The sequence below is a fragment of the Capsicum annuum genome, chromosome 9 (genome assembly GCF_002878395.1).
Source record: "Capsicum annuum cultivar UCD-10X-F1 chromosome 9, UCD10Xv1.1, whole genome shotgun sequence".
Taxonomy (NCBI): domain Eukaryota; kingdom Viridiplantae; phylum Streptophyta; class Magnoliopsida; order Solanales; family Solanaceae; genus Capsicum; species Capsicum annuum.
The window spans coordinates 214,074,621-214,088,651 of record NC_061119.1 but is presented as its reverse complement, the minus strand read 5'-3'; the positions used below and the strand labels follow the sequence as shown (position 1 = coordinate 214,088,651).

The following is a 14,031-nucleotide window of genomic DNA, read 5'->3' as shown; positions in this document are numbered from 1 at the left end:
TCTTGATTTATTCCAAAAATAAGGAGGACCATGCCACCTACCTCCGAATTATCCTTCAGAATCTTAAAGATCATAGCTTGTATGCGAAATTCTCCAAGTGTGAATTTTGGATAAATGCTATTGCTTTCTTGGGGCATATTGTATCTAGTGACTGTATTAGAGTGGATCCCCAAAAGATTGAGGCAGTGAGAAAATGGCCCAGACCCATGACTCCAACAGATATCCAAAGCTTCTTGGGCCTGGCGGGTTATTACAGATGGTTCGTAGAGATTTTTTCTTCCATAGCTGCTCCACTCACTAAATTGACTCAGAAAAAGGTGAAGTTTGTGTGGTCTAAATCGTGTGAAAATAGTTTTGAGAAGTTGAAAGACAAGCTGACTACTGCTCCTATTTTGACTCTTCCCGAGGGTGTAGATGGTTTTGTGGTTTAGTATAATGCGTCTCATGTAGGACTTGGCTGTGTTTTGATGAAACATGGTAAGGTTGTGGCTTATGCGTCTAGGCGGTTAAAGGTGCATGAGCGAAACTACCTCACTCATGACTTGGATTTAGCAACCGTGGTGTTTGCACTTAGAATCTGGAGGCATTATCTCTATGGGGTGCATGTTGATATTTATACTAACCACAAAAGTTTGCAGTATGTTTTTTCGCAGAAAGAATTAAACCTCAAGCAGAGGCGTTGGATGGAGCTTTTGAAAGACTACAACATGAGACTGCACTACCATTTGGGGAAGGCAAATATTGTAGCCGATGCTCTCAGCAGGTTGTCTATGGGCAGTCTTTCTCATGTTGAAGAGGGGAAGAAGGAGATGGTGAAGGACATTTACCAACTTGCAAATCTGGGAGTGAAAATCGTAGATTTCGAAGATGGAGGGGTGATTATTCATAAGATAGCTAAGTCATCCCTTTGCACTGAAGTTAAAGAAAAGTAGGCAGAAGATCCCATCTTGATGCAGATTAAGAGAGATGTGGGTCAACAGAAAGTAATGTCGTTTGAGATTGGTGGCGATGGTATTATAAGATATTAGGGTAGATTGTGTGTGCCTGATGTAGATGGGTTGCGGGAAAGAATCCTTGATGAGGCTCACACATCGAGGTATGTTATTCACCTGGCTCTACTAAGATGTATCATGATTTGAAAACCTTTTATTGGTGGAATAATATGAAGCGTGATGTGGCCAAATATGTTGCCAAGTGTTTGAATTGTCAGCAAGTCAAGGTGGAACATATAAGGCTAGGTGGTACATCTCAAGAGATAGCATTGCCTTTATGGAAGTGGGATATGATCAATATAGACTTCATCACCGGACTTCCAAAGTCCCGAAACCAGTATGATTCTATATCGGTAATTGTTGATAGGCTGACCAAGTCAGCACACTTTCTGCCTGTTAGGACTAACTATTTGGGAGAGGATTATGCTAAGTTGTTCATCACAGAAATAGTTCAGTTTCATGGAGCACCTGTGTCCATTACATCTGACCAAGGTACGTAGTTTTCTTCTCAGTTTTGGAGATCTTTTTAGAAAGGTTAGGTACCCAAGTGAACCTAAGTACAGCATTCCACCCTCAGACTGATGGGCAAGCTGAGCGCACCATTCAGACCCTTGAGGATATGTTGAGGGCTTGTATAATTGACTTTAAAGGAATGTGGGTAGATCACTTGCCATTGATAAAGTTTTCTTATAATAATAGTTTCCATTCCAGTATTAAGATGGCACCATTTGAGGCGTTGTATGGTAGGAGATGTAGGTCTCCGATAGGGTGGTATAAAGTACGTGAGATGCAGATGTTTGGGCCTGATCTTCTTCACAGGCTATGGAAGACGTGAAGCTTATTAGAAAGTGACTTAAGACAGCTCAGAGTCATCAAAAATCCTACGCTGATGTTAGAAGGAGAGAGTTAGAGTTTGAAGTTGGAGATTGGATTTTTCTTAAGGTATCTCCCATGAAGGGAGTTATGCGATTCGAGAAGAAAGGTAAGTTGAGTCCTCGCTATATAGGACCATACCATATTGTGAGAAGAATAGGTGGAGTTGCGTATGAATTAGAGTTGCTTTCAAGTTTGGGTTCTGTTCATCCGGTGTTTCATATATCCATGCTGAAAAAGTGCATTGGATATTATTCGTTAGTAGTACCCGTCGAAGAGATCAAGGTGACAGACTACTTGTCCTACGAAGAAGAGCTGATAGCGATATTGGATCGCCAGGTTAGAAAGTTGAGAAGCAAAGAAATTGTTTCGATTAAAGTGTTATGGAGAAATCAGAAAGTCAAAGAAGCAACTTGGGAGTCAGAGGATGATATGAGAAATAGATACCCAAATTTATTTGATCCAGTGAACGAAGTGGTGGAAGGTACAATCTTTGTCCTTTTCTTTCAATTCCTTTGTTTGCTTGAAATTGTGTTTGTCTATTTTCGTACCATCATTCAGGGACGAACGATCCCAAGGGGGGATAATGTAACGCCCCGTAAAAATTCGTGCAATACATTGTTCCTTATTAGCATGAGCATAGAATGAGAAAACTAGAAAATATTCTAAGTGTTGAAAGACTTAGACTCATGTTTTCAGAGCATGCATGTTTTCATAGAGTTTGAAAAGGGGGCTTAAATAGTGTTAGGTGGTTACCCGAAGATGGCATGAGTTCAAGCAACTCTTACCCTAAAACTGTATTTGCTGATACGGGTAGATTATTATTATTATACGCTGGCGATGGCCGTGTGGCATAGTAGATCAGAGACTCTGACCCTTGCGGCACACTTGGGTCAGGGGCTTGGCTGCCAAGTCAATGGAAGTTTCCATATAGCCCATGGAATTTTCAAAATTATAGGGTATACCACCTAGCGCAGAGGTAATACAAAGAGTGTCAAAGATTTCAGATGTTTTCATAGAATCTTTTAAATTGCCCATGAGATTTCCTACTATGCGATTGTTTGTGAACTGTTTTAAACTGCTCTCATATATGTTGAATATAAATGATTATTTTGGATTTTCTCTGCGTACCAATACATCTGTATTGACTCCCCTCCTCCCTCCTGGTTCTAAGGCACAGTCTTGGGTCCAGATAAATAGTAGATATTTCAGATCTCAGATCAGATTTTGCAGGGGTGAGCCTTGTATGATCCAGGAGGCCTGGTTATTTCAAATAATTATTTCTAGTTATGTTTTGTTCTAATGGGGGCTTTGTCCCAGTTTTCAGACAGCTTTGTTTATTTTGCAGTAGAGATTTCGATGTTAGACATTATTATTCAGATACACTTTTCGTATTATATTTCAAATTCCGCATTTATCTTTTATTTTATGAATATTGTGCATGATTACCAGATAAAGAAGGGTGTTCCAGGTTTTCATGGTTCAGGATACTCATCACGGCTAGGGCCCCGGCTTGGGTCGTGACAAGACAGTACACCCTACAAGTCTGCAATCCCACGGGCTATATAGGATCCACCTTTGACTCGGCGATCAAGCCCCCAATTCGAGTTTGTCGCAAGTATTGGAGTATAAGGGGATACACAAGATAAAAAAGCAGGTGCCATAATTCCCAATCAAATCAACATATCATGGTAGTGAACAAGACCACGAAGCATGGCTCCTAACCATAGTCCCAAGTTGGAATGACATGAATAAAGGTACACAAGACCACAAAGCATGGTACTATAATCCCGAGTCGGCAAACCACAGTTTCCAGCATGGAGTCTTTCAACTCTTGCGTTCTTCGGATAATTGTCTAGCTCTCTTTAAGCCTAATTTTAGCCTCTTAAAATGTAATTCATGCTTCTAACAAATATTTCTCATTGTTATTAAGGGCGCATCATAATTGGGTATCGTCATACCCAGACTTGTAAGTCATTCATATCATATCAATTCCACATACCTTCTCATTCAAAACATGTAAATGACCACCAAAGATTTTATCAAATCAAACATGGATTCTCATTATCAAAGTCATATGAAACTCATGCAACCCATTTTCTTTACAAGATATTAAAATGCGGTGGCCATTCCGTTGATTCAATACATGCACAATGGTTAGGGAAACTTTTAAGTCTCAATAAGTTGTCCTCATTCATAAATCAGCCCATACATAGTTAGATATAAAACTCATGATCAACAAGGGCTCTTAAATTATGCTCTCAAAATAATTTATAATATATATAATGTAAAGTCCATAAATGTCATCATGGAGGGTGAAGATTTCATAATTTTCATTCGTAATTCCTCTTTTGAATTCAAATCATAATTGCGCGGGATTATAAATCTAACTCATGGAAAACCGCATAACAATAAAATAATTTCATCAAATTGGTTTCACAATGCATGCTCTTGAAACAATTTACCAAAGCCAAAATCATATAGTGTGTGTGTGTGTGTATATAAAGTTTGTAGAAATCATAAAATCTATGCCCATGAGATTTAGGATAGCCCCATGTACCTTAAGTTTCTTATCTTGAAAAAACGAAACCCTAATCTTGACACTTTCTTGAAAATCTTGAACCTTGATTATTTGAGAAAGGAGTTGAATTTTTTTTTTGCCTTGGGGAAGGGCTAGGGTTTGCTTGAGAGGAAAGTTGGAAAAGATGGGAAAATAATTCCTTGACTGGTGATTTAAGTCGTGGATTTACGAATTGGTTTGAGGAAACAAGACACAATTACCCCTCAAGAAACAAGACACAATTACACCTCAGGCAATTTTAAGCTCGTAACTGTGTTTTTTAGGCTCACGGCGACGTGGTCTTATCACTGTAGCTTATTGGTTCTGACAAAAATGATCATAACTTTTTGCTCGGGTATCGGATTAAGGCGAAATTAGTATCGTTTGAAAGTTAATTATCTACAATTTGATGGGTCTTGATATTAAAATTCCACATATATCAAAAGTTATACACATTCAAAGTTGATCCTTGTAGATTCAAATACCAAACTTTGGACGAATCAAGGACTCTTAGCTCTACTTTTCTCTAAGTGATTTCTATGAACATTTTTCACTTAATAAGAACCTCACACACTAGGGTGAAGATCATGACATCTGCATTCAAATTATGAATCAAGAACTGGACGAAAATACCTTCATCACGATGCGATGTACTTGCCAAAGGGAATGTCACCACGACGCGGCCCTAGCGCGGTGACTTGCTGGATTCGTGATCCAAACGTGACCCAAACCTTGTCCAAAAAATATGAAACTCCCAAGAGACATACTTCTTACATCCCTGAACATGAATTAACTCAAAAGTTATCATCTCAGGGTCGGGAAGGTCAAAATAGAAATCCTCCAAATTTAGGGGTCTTGAAGATGGCTAAGCCCCTAACACTTAGTGAAAATTTCGAGCTATAAACTCTTTAAGCATGCAACTAAAAGCTGAATTAAGCTAAGAATAGTACGGATTGTTATAGTTAGGGTTTATAAACGTAGGAAAGATGGTTTAACTTTAGCCCAAAACTGCTGGGTGTTACATTATCTCCCCCTTGGGACCATTCATCTCCGAATGATAGGTAGGACTTTTTGAAGCTCTAAAAGTATTGATTAAAGAACGTAACCTCACACTGAATATTTTTACTCAACCGAATATGCAAAGGCATCAAAAGAGCGTCATGATAACCCCTAGTGAAACGCGTAAGCATGAAACATGAGGTAATGAAACTGTTCATAGGACTGAGCTTGCACATGAGTTCTATGAATCATAATCATCACAACACAAGGCATCAGTTAATTTGGTGAAAATAGGCCTGATTCTCATCGGTACAATCATGAAATGAGATTTTGCGGGAGATAGGGATACAAGTATTTTCTACCTTATAAGACACAACGAATAAACCTAAAACTTAGAGACACTACTCAACTATGCCCCAAACAATAAATAACATACTTCATCATTTCTAACTTACAATTCTCCCATAACATATCTAACCATAAGAGTTTGAGTCCCACTGCATTGTACTTCCATGCTGAAGCCTAACTCGGAGAAGAGAGGTGCTAGCTTAAGCTATGGGACCCCATATAAGAACATTACTTCACCTTATCACTACCATCAAACACACTCGATTTTTAATTCAGGGTGTACTAACCATATAGCACATTGGTCTGTGTTTTTATCAACCACAACATTCAAGCCTATCACTACTACACCAAGTTCATGGATCTCCCACCAAAACCAATGATTTCAATTACTCTCACAAATATTTTCTCCACATAACTCCTTCCTAACTATTTCACATAACGAAAGTCCTTCTCCTTCTTTCCCCCTTCACCTATAACCTTATCTAAAGAAATCACATCAAAATTTTCACATTCAAGAACATCTACTCCCCTACATAAAACACTACTATGCTTCCACAACCACCATCATACTAATATATAGAGGGTCATTGAGGGACCCGAGCATAAATATCATAATTGGGAGTAACACTATCAAACTATAGCTTATACTTATTACACTACTTAAGGAGGAACATAAGGTGAAGATACGATACAATGGATATAGAGTGCTTCATATATCAAGGGTCTAGATGATGAATAGAGTATCGTTCGGTATAAACACAACACAATATGAGTTGTTAGGACATACCCCAGTGACAAAACATGGGTGTACATATTATGAGTCGTATAACATAAGTTTGGGATTAATGAAGTCAATGATTGAGACAAGGATTGATACTTGAAGCTATTGTCTCTCATTTCAGAGCTAAGATAGTCATGAGTTTGCATGAACCTTATCCCTTTAGCTGGTCCCAACATAAAATAAATCGGTAACATATAGAAAGCATAGTTTCTTAGAACTAAGCATTATGTGAGACATGGATTTTTATGGATCATGAGCAATATAACATAGAACTTGAATACATAAATGACTGGATTTACTGCGACATCATTGCTTCTAGTTTGGAGGTTGAAACATGACATGAATTACATAAAGAACTCAGACCTTAGACACAGGCAAGACTTGAATACATAAGACATTCATAGAATGACCTCTTGAATTAGAGTAGGAGGAGTTTACTTGAATAGAAATAGAGTTATCATGACTCTTCCCTGCAATTTTCCACCATGAGAAAATTGAGAGCTACCTTAACTCCTCATCTCCCTCTTAGATCAAAGTCACAATCCTAGACTTGAGGACATAACCTCTCATTAAATCTACTAGCACAATGGGGTATCACCATATACATAACTGCTAAGCTCTCCCTGATAAACTAACTATACTCTGAAGGCCTTGCTTTCTGGAACCACTACTCATAACTTCCGCTAGCCTCAATAGCCATCACCCTAAAACTCACTCTCTCGTGAGTATACATAGCCATACCCCTTATCACATAACAATCTACTCTCCATCACTCAACATAGTCACCTTAAACCTCTAATTGCATAACTTACAACTTAACAAAAATTTTAAAACTATACCAAAGGCATATATTGTCCATCTATATTTCCTCAATTCAACTCTAAAGTACACAATACAACAACTTCCCAGACTTCTCCATACGACAAAATTCAAGAGCGTGAGCTAGGTAAACATGACACTTATATCCAAAAGACCTTACCTAACAACATACTACCTAGTGGGGGGAGGGGGTGCAACTTATTCTTATATACTTACACCCATATCCACTTAATGACTCATCCACAATTCAGCGTTCTAACACTAGTCCCATGTATATAAATATATCATAATTATCCACTCCTTTTTCCACAAGTTGCCAACCTAGGCTATTGCACACATCGAATCAAGCCTACTACTTACTCCCACAAAACATACATCATTAATCTTAAGCTACTAGTCTAACCATTACACTCCACATCTAAAGTTCAAGCCTATTGTCTAACAAAACCAATCATATAACAACAATGAAGCGGGTCACATTCTATACTATTCCATCAAATTGGGGAATCAACCCAACTACGCCATTTAACTCAACTACCGCCCACAAGTTCATTCTCTCCACAACATTACTACCACACCTTAGAATCTACCACACATCCTCTCATGTGCAGTACTAATTTACAACTACTAAAGAAAAGAATGTCAAGGGGGTAAAGTCACATAATAGAGATAGTAGATATTAATCTTATATTATAACTCACTACGATCTTATATCTACATATTTGAATTTCTCACATCACACTCACTTACCCATGCATACATTTAGGTGGATCAGAAGAAGCACAAGATTTCTGTCCAAAAGTTCTGGCTAAAAGTACCATCCAGTTACCGGATGAGCTCATCTTATGTTCATGACTGGATTAAAAATCCTGGTCACAAGTAATATCGAGGAGTTGATTTTATAAGTAGGTGGATCAGATAGCAGTTTCAATCACTTTCCTGAAGAACTATTTTTTGCCAAGGGATTAAACATTCTTAATTTACGCGGATTTAAGCTTGGATTTCCTCTTGATCATGTTATAAAGTTTTCATCTTTGTGAAAGTTAAGACTCACTGACACATATTTGGATGAGCAACTTGTTCAAGTTTTATGTGCAAGCTGCATTTTTTTAGAGAAGTTAAGGTTATCCTATTGTCACGGACTAGCCAGATTGCAAATTGCAGCAAGTTTACAGAAATTGAAGATGGTTTGGCTACGTTGTCTTCCTGAACTCCAGATAGTTGTTATTGCAGCACCAAATCTTGAAAATATTTACATTGAAAGTCAGCTATGGAATCTACAAGTAGTTAAAATAACTTGTTGCAAATCCTTGAAAACTTTGTAGCTCGTCGATGTTTATGTCACTGACGGATGGCTACAAGATCTTCTTTTCAATCAACCCAACCTTGAGTGCTTGTCCTTATCGGGTTGTTTAAATTTGCTGACAATCAAGATCTCAAGTGACCGGCTTAAGTATCTTGCATTATCGTGGTGCTTAGAATTGATTGATGTTGAACTGGAAACTCCAAATTTAACACGCTTCAGATATGAGTGTGATGAAAATTTGCCAACCCTCAAGTTTATGAAAGCTTCAGTTTTTCTAGTAGTTAAACTTGAATTCTCCCTGACAAATATACTTGATAGTCATTGGTATTCTATGCTCATAATATTTCTCAGAAACTTCAATCAGTCAAAGGCTATTAAGTTAGATTGTTGAGACAGGGATGGGATAGTGATACCAAAAGACATGAGAGAAAACTTGGTTCCTCTACTCGATGGTACTAATGTTACCTGGTACATTAAATTTAATACTTTCGGGTATTGCTCATTCGTGGACATTCTTGATAGTTTTCTTCGGATTTCTCCTCAACTCAACACCCTAACTTTTGTTCGAGAGTCAAACTTAAATTGTACCTTGAAGTTTATATATGAAGATGCATCAGCTGAAGGCGAGAAATTTCTCTGGAGACGACATAAGTTAAAAGTCAAAATGGAAAACTTTACATGTATGGAGCAACAAGAGTTGAGAAATTATATTTTCACAAATGAAGATTATATCGGAGAAGAAGTGGCCATTGTCTAACAGATAAGACAGAGGTTTCTAAAACTTTGGTATAGGTTCTAATCCTATTGACACAACTTTGTTTATTTCATGGCAACTTACTTATGGTGATGTACTGAGTTTCATGATAATTCAGGTTGTCTAAACTCATGGAGTGGGCTTGTGATTGCTGTAGAAGTAAAGAGTTGCATTTACTCGCAGACGATGATGAAGAGGCAGCAGCAGATATTGAGAAGTTGTTGATGGTTTCATTGTTTGGTGCATTCAAGGAAGTCTGCGAGATTCTATTGATTCTTTTCTCTTTATCTTTTTTGTCACTTATCCTTTTTGTATGCTATGTTGCTCGGGATCGCCTAGATGTTGCCCCACCCGTATCTGATCCTCCAAAATTGCACTATTTTTGGAAGGTCCATGCAACATAGTCTGTATGTTCTCTGCATTATGTTTCTTGAAATGTACTATTCCAATTTCAAATCCAGATTAATCATAGAAAAGAAACTTAGAAAAATCCATTTGATCTTTAAGCCATAACTGCTGAAAAAGTTATATGCTACAACATTTCCCAAAAATTATGAGGTGAAAAAGTGAATGCTATGCTTTGTTCACCTCATAAGAATGTTCTCAACACTTTCTTTATTATCAATGAACTAGGAAGATTTGCTATATTCAAAATCATACTAAATCTGATAGTAAGCAGATTAACTTCAGTGTGTGTGTGTATTAAGTGGATTAATTTTTGCTATAATGGCGGTGTCGCGGTCAGCTTGTGTGCAACTCGACTAACCACCTAAATTACGTCATTCTATTCTTGATCAATGGAAGAATAAGATGAGATTATACGCTCGATAAATACTAGGGAAAAATTGGTTAAAAAGACATCAAAATTGCATACATACATGTACTCTACTTCTAATGTTCTCTTTTTCCATGTAGAAAAAGATGCAACAAACAAAATCAAAATGCTAATTAATTTTCATTCCTAAGAATCTATGAAAGACTTTCCCTCCATTCTTCAATTCAATTCCATTCATCTCTGGTGAGCAATACCTTTTCCAAAACCAATGTTTTTCCCATAGCAAATAAATCTCCTCAATCGAAACTTGCTTTGTCTCCGGCAAGATAAAGTATATGAAGCAACTCATGATAAATATAAATCCACCAAATACCAAAATACACCATATTTGAGGTGACATAGTGAAACCAAAAAGCATTGTACGATGAGCGCTGTGAAATCATGTAGACACAAATGACTACACTTTGTCCTGCTGATCTTGTTTCTAGAGGGAAAAGTTCTCTTGGAACTAGCCAACCTAAAGTACCCCATGATCTTCCATATGCTAAAATAAATATGCATATAATGATTACTAGGAATATACCAATTCCTTTTGGGAGTACTACACCTTGTCCAAACTTCAATGCTAAAGTGATGGCAACTGCTACCCATTTCATCAAAAGTTCTAGTAAGTACACCATAATGAAAAGTAAGTGAAGGAGATTTGAAATATATAGGAGATGAACTTCAGGATGAGAAAAGAATGACGAGGAAAGAACTTGGCGGGGTCAACATTATGACTTGTAGGCGTTTTCACAACATTTGGTTGAAGTTGAAAAAGACCATGGAATGTAGAAGATTTAGGCTTGAACTTCACTTGGAAAAAGGTTGAAGTTTTGTGAGTGGAACGTTATTGCAGCAGTATGACAACAACGGCCCAATGTGGCCATTTTCTACAAGAAGAATGATAGTATGAAGCATTACTCAGCAAAACATCAAGAATTGAAGTGAAGTGAAGAGGTAGAGTAATAAAGGTTTAGTATATCAAGATTGACAGGGTACTGCAAGTCAAAAAAGAGACTTTGTTGGGTAGCCATTATTATTTGTTATCCAAAAGTACCTTCTTCGTTCTTAATCAAATATCTCAAATTTATGTTGAATTAATGTAGTGAATGATCAAAAAATTACTTAAAATGTTACCATAATACAAGTTCGAATATGCACAAGTAACACTTAAACTTGTATAAAGTTGAACAAGTAAATACATATTTTCTACGTGGAAATTTATGTGCCTCTACCAATTCAACTTTATATAAGTTTAAGTGTCACTTGCGTACATTCAAAGTTGGAGGGCACATATGTCATCAGAGGCCAATTTAAGTGGCACATTTATATACTACGCCTAAAGTACTTCAATTTTTTGAGTTCAGACATGACATGGAGCAGCTACAACTTATTGAGGACATGACCTTAAATAGGAAGGCGTGGAGGATGCGAATTAGGGGAGTAATAAAGGATAATTACTAGACACCTAGTTGTTGTAGAGATCTTATAGTTGTTGTAACTTTAAGTCTATCCTAGTTGATATAGGTCTTGTATACAGTCTTGTATAGACTCTTTAAATAGCTGTAATACAATTAATAACACACAATTATTTTCCCATCTTCCACTCTCTATATCTTTATGGTATCAGAGAATATCCAAACTCCTACGAGTTGATCCTTTTTTCTCTCAGCTTACTCACACAAATGGCCTCTAAGATTTCTGTGACCAATGCTGATGGAATCAACAATACCATCACCATTGTTCAATTCAATCTAGTTACCCAACTGCCCATTAAATTAATGGGAAGTCACAATTTCTCATTGTGGAAAGCTCAAGTTTCAATGCTTATGCGTGGTCACAATATTTATGGGCATCTCGATGGATCCATCCCTGCACCCACTTGCACTATCTCTCAGAACAATCAAGATGTTGATAACCCTGAGTTTCTTTCTTGGTATCGCCAAGATCAGCTAATTCAAAATGCTATCTTGGCCTCTATTGATCCTACACTTTTCCCCACTATTGCTGGTGCAATCTTTGCCAAAGATGCCTGGGATGCTTTGCATACTGCATATGCGAACAAATCTCAAACAAGAATTTTCAACTTGCGAGATCGATTGGCCCGCCTCACTAAATATTGTCGTCCAGTCACAAATTATCCTCATCAAGTTCGATCACTTTGTGATGAACTTGCAACTGCTGTGCACTGGTATGAAACCAAAAACTCATTGTGAAAATCCTCAGTGGACTCGGATCTGAATTTCAAGAACTCTCCGCTGCCGTTCGTGCTCGCGATTCTCCTATTTCATATGAAGAGCTTTATGAAAAGCTTTTAGATTGTGAACTTTTCCTCAAACATGAGAAAGAAAAGAAGACGCTATGAACTCCCGTTACTGCTGTTGTAGCACAAAAGATAAGCTCAACTCCTTCTCACTAGGGAAACAATAATTACTCCACCAACTGCCATCCAGGTGTGAACCCTCCTGCAAACAATTAGCAATGGCAAGCACAATGCCCATGAAGAAACAACTAGAAGCAGCAGCCCTCTCACAAAAATCTTTGCTTCCAACTATGTGATCACGTAAGTCATTCCACTAAAGTCTGCAGATCGCAGTCACATAACCATTTTCAAGCCAGAGCAAACTTTACTGCTCTTTTTCCTTCTCAACAGACCCCTTGGATCGTCGACAGTGGATCCACTCATCATTTTGTATCTGATGCTCAAAGCCTAGCCACTGTACATGACTAGCACGACACCAAAGAGATAACTATGGGAAATGGTAACACCATTCCAATATCCCATACTGGTAACGTTGACATAAGTGCATCAAATCATCATTTAAAACTTCTCATTCCTTATGCTCCCCTGTCATTAAAAATAATCTTATTTCTATTTCTAGGTTTTGTCGTGATAATCATTCCTCTATTGAGTTTTTTCCTTTCCATTATCTTGTGAAGGATCTGAGTACGGAGGCGTCTTTAGTTTAGGGGAAGAATAAAGATGGGTTGTATGAATGGCCACAGGGCTATACACATAGTTCTCCTAAATGCAATGTGGCTTTTCCAATTCACCTATGGCATCGGCGTTTAGGCCATCCTAATGTCCGCATTTTAGACACTATGTTGAATTAGTTTTCCCTTCCCGTTTCAAATCCTAAAGCTAGCTCCATTTTTAATTCTTGTTATTCAAATAAAATGCACAGGTTGACTTTTTCAGAAAATTCATTGTGAAGTAATAAGCCCCTGTAAATCCTTTATTTCAATTTATGGGGTCTATCTCTAGTTTTGTCAATTGATAAGAAAATATATTATGTGTTATTTGTTGATCAATTTTCAAAATACATGTGGTTGTTCAGTTTAAAATCAAAGAATGAAACTTTGGAAGTTTTCCAAAATCTGTATCCATTGCTTGAATGCAAATTCAACACTAAAATTCAATCTTTTTACACTGATGGTGGTGGTGAATTTCAGAGTGCATGTCTTATTCTGATAGTAGGAGTGCTTTGTTTTGGTATCTGTGCTAGTAGTCATAGTGCTATGCTTGTACTATCTTGTTTGTGGAGTTCTAGCAATGTTTGTTGTTTAAGATAGATCGATTGGAATATTACTTTGTGGTAGTCTTTTTTCTGTTAGTATTTGTGTGTTAATACCTATTTTTCCTATACTATGTCTTTTATGGACTATTTTTTGTCTTGGTATCTGTGCAAGTAGTCATAGTGTTATGCTTGTACTATCTTGTTTGTGGAGTTCTGATAATATTTGTTATTTCATATAGGTTGATCAGAAATTACTTTGTGGTA

At 37.3% G+C, this 14,031-nt stretch overlaps 1 pseudogene; it reads left to right on the top strand.

The window, feature by feature from the left end:
• The first annotated feature begins 770 nt into the window (after positions 1-770).
• Positions 771-9,836, top strand: LOC124887198 (annotated as a pseudogene).
• The last annotated feature ends 4,195 nt before the right edge of the window (positions 9,837-14,031 follow it).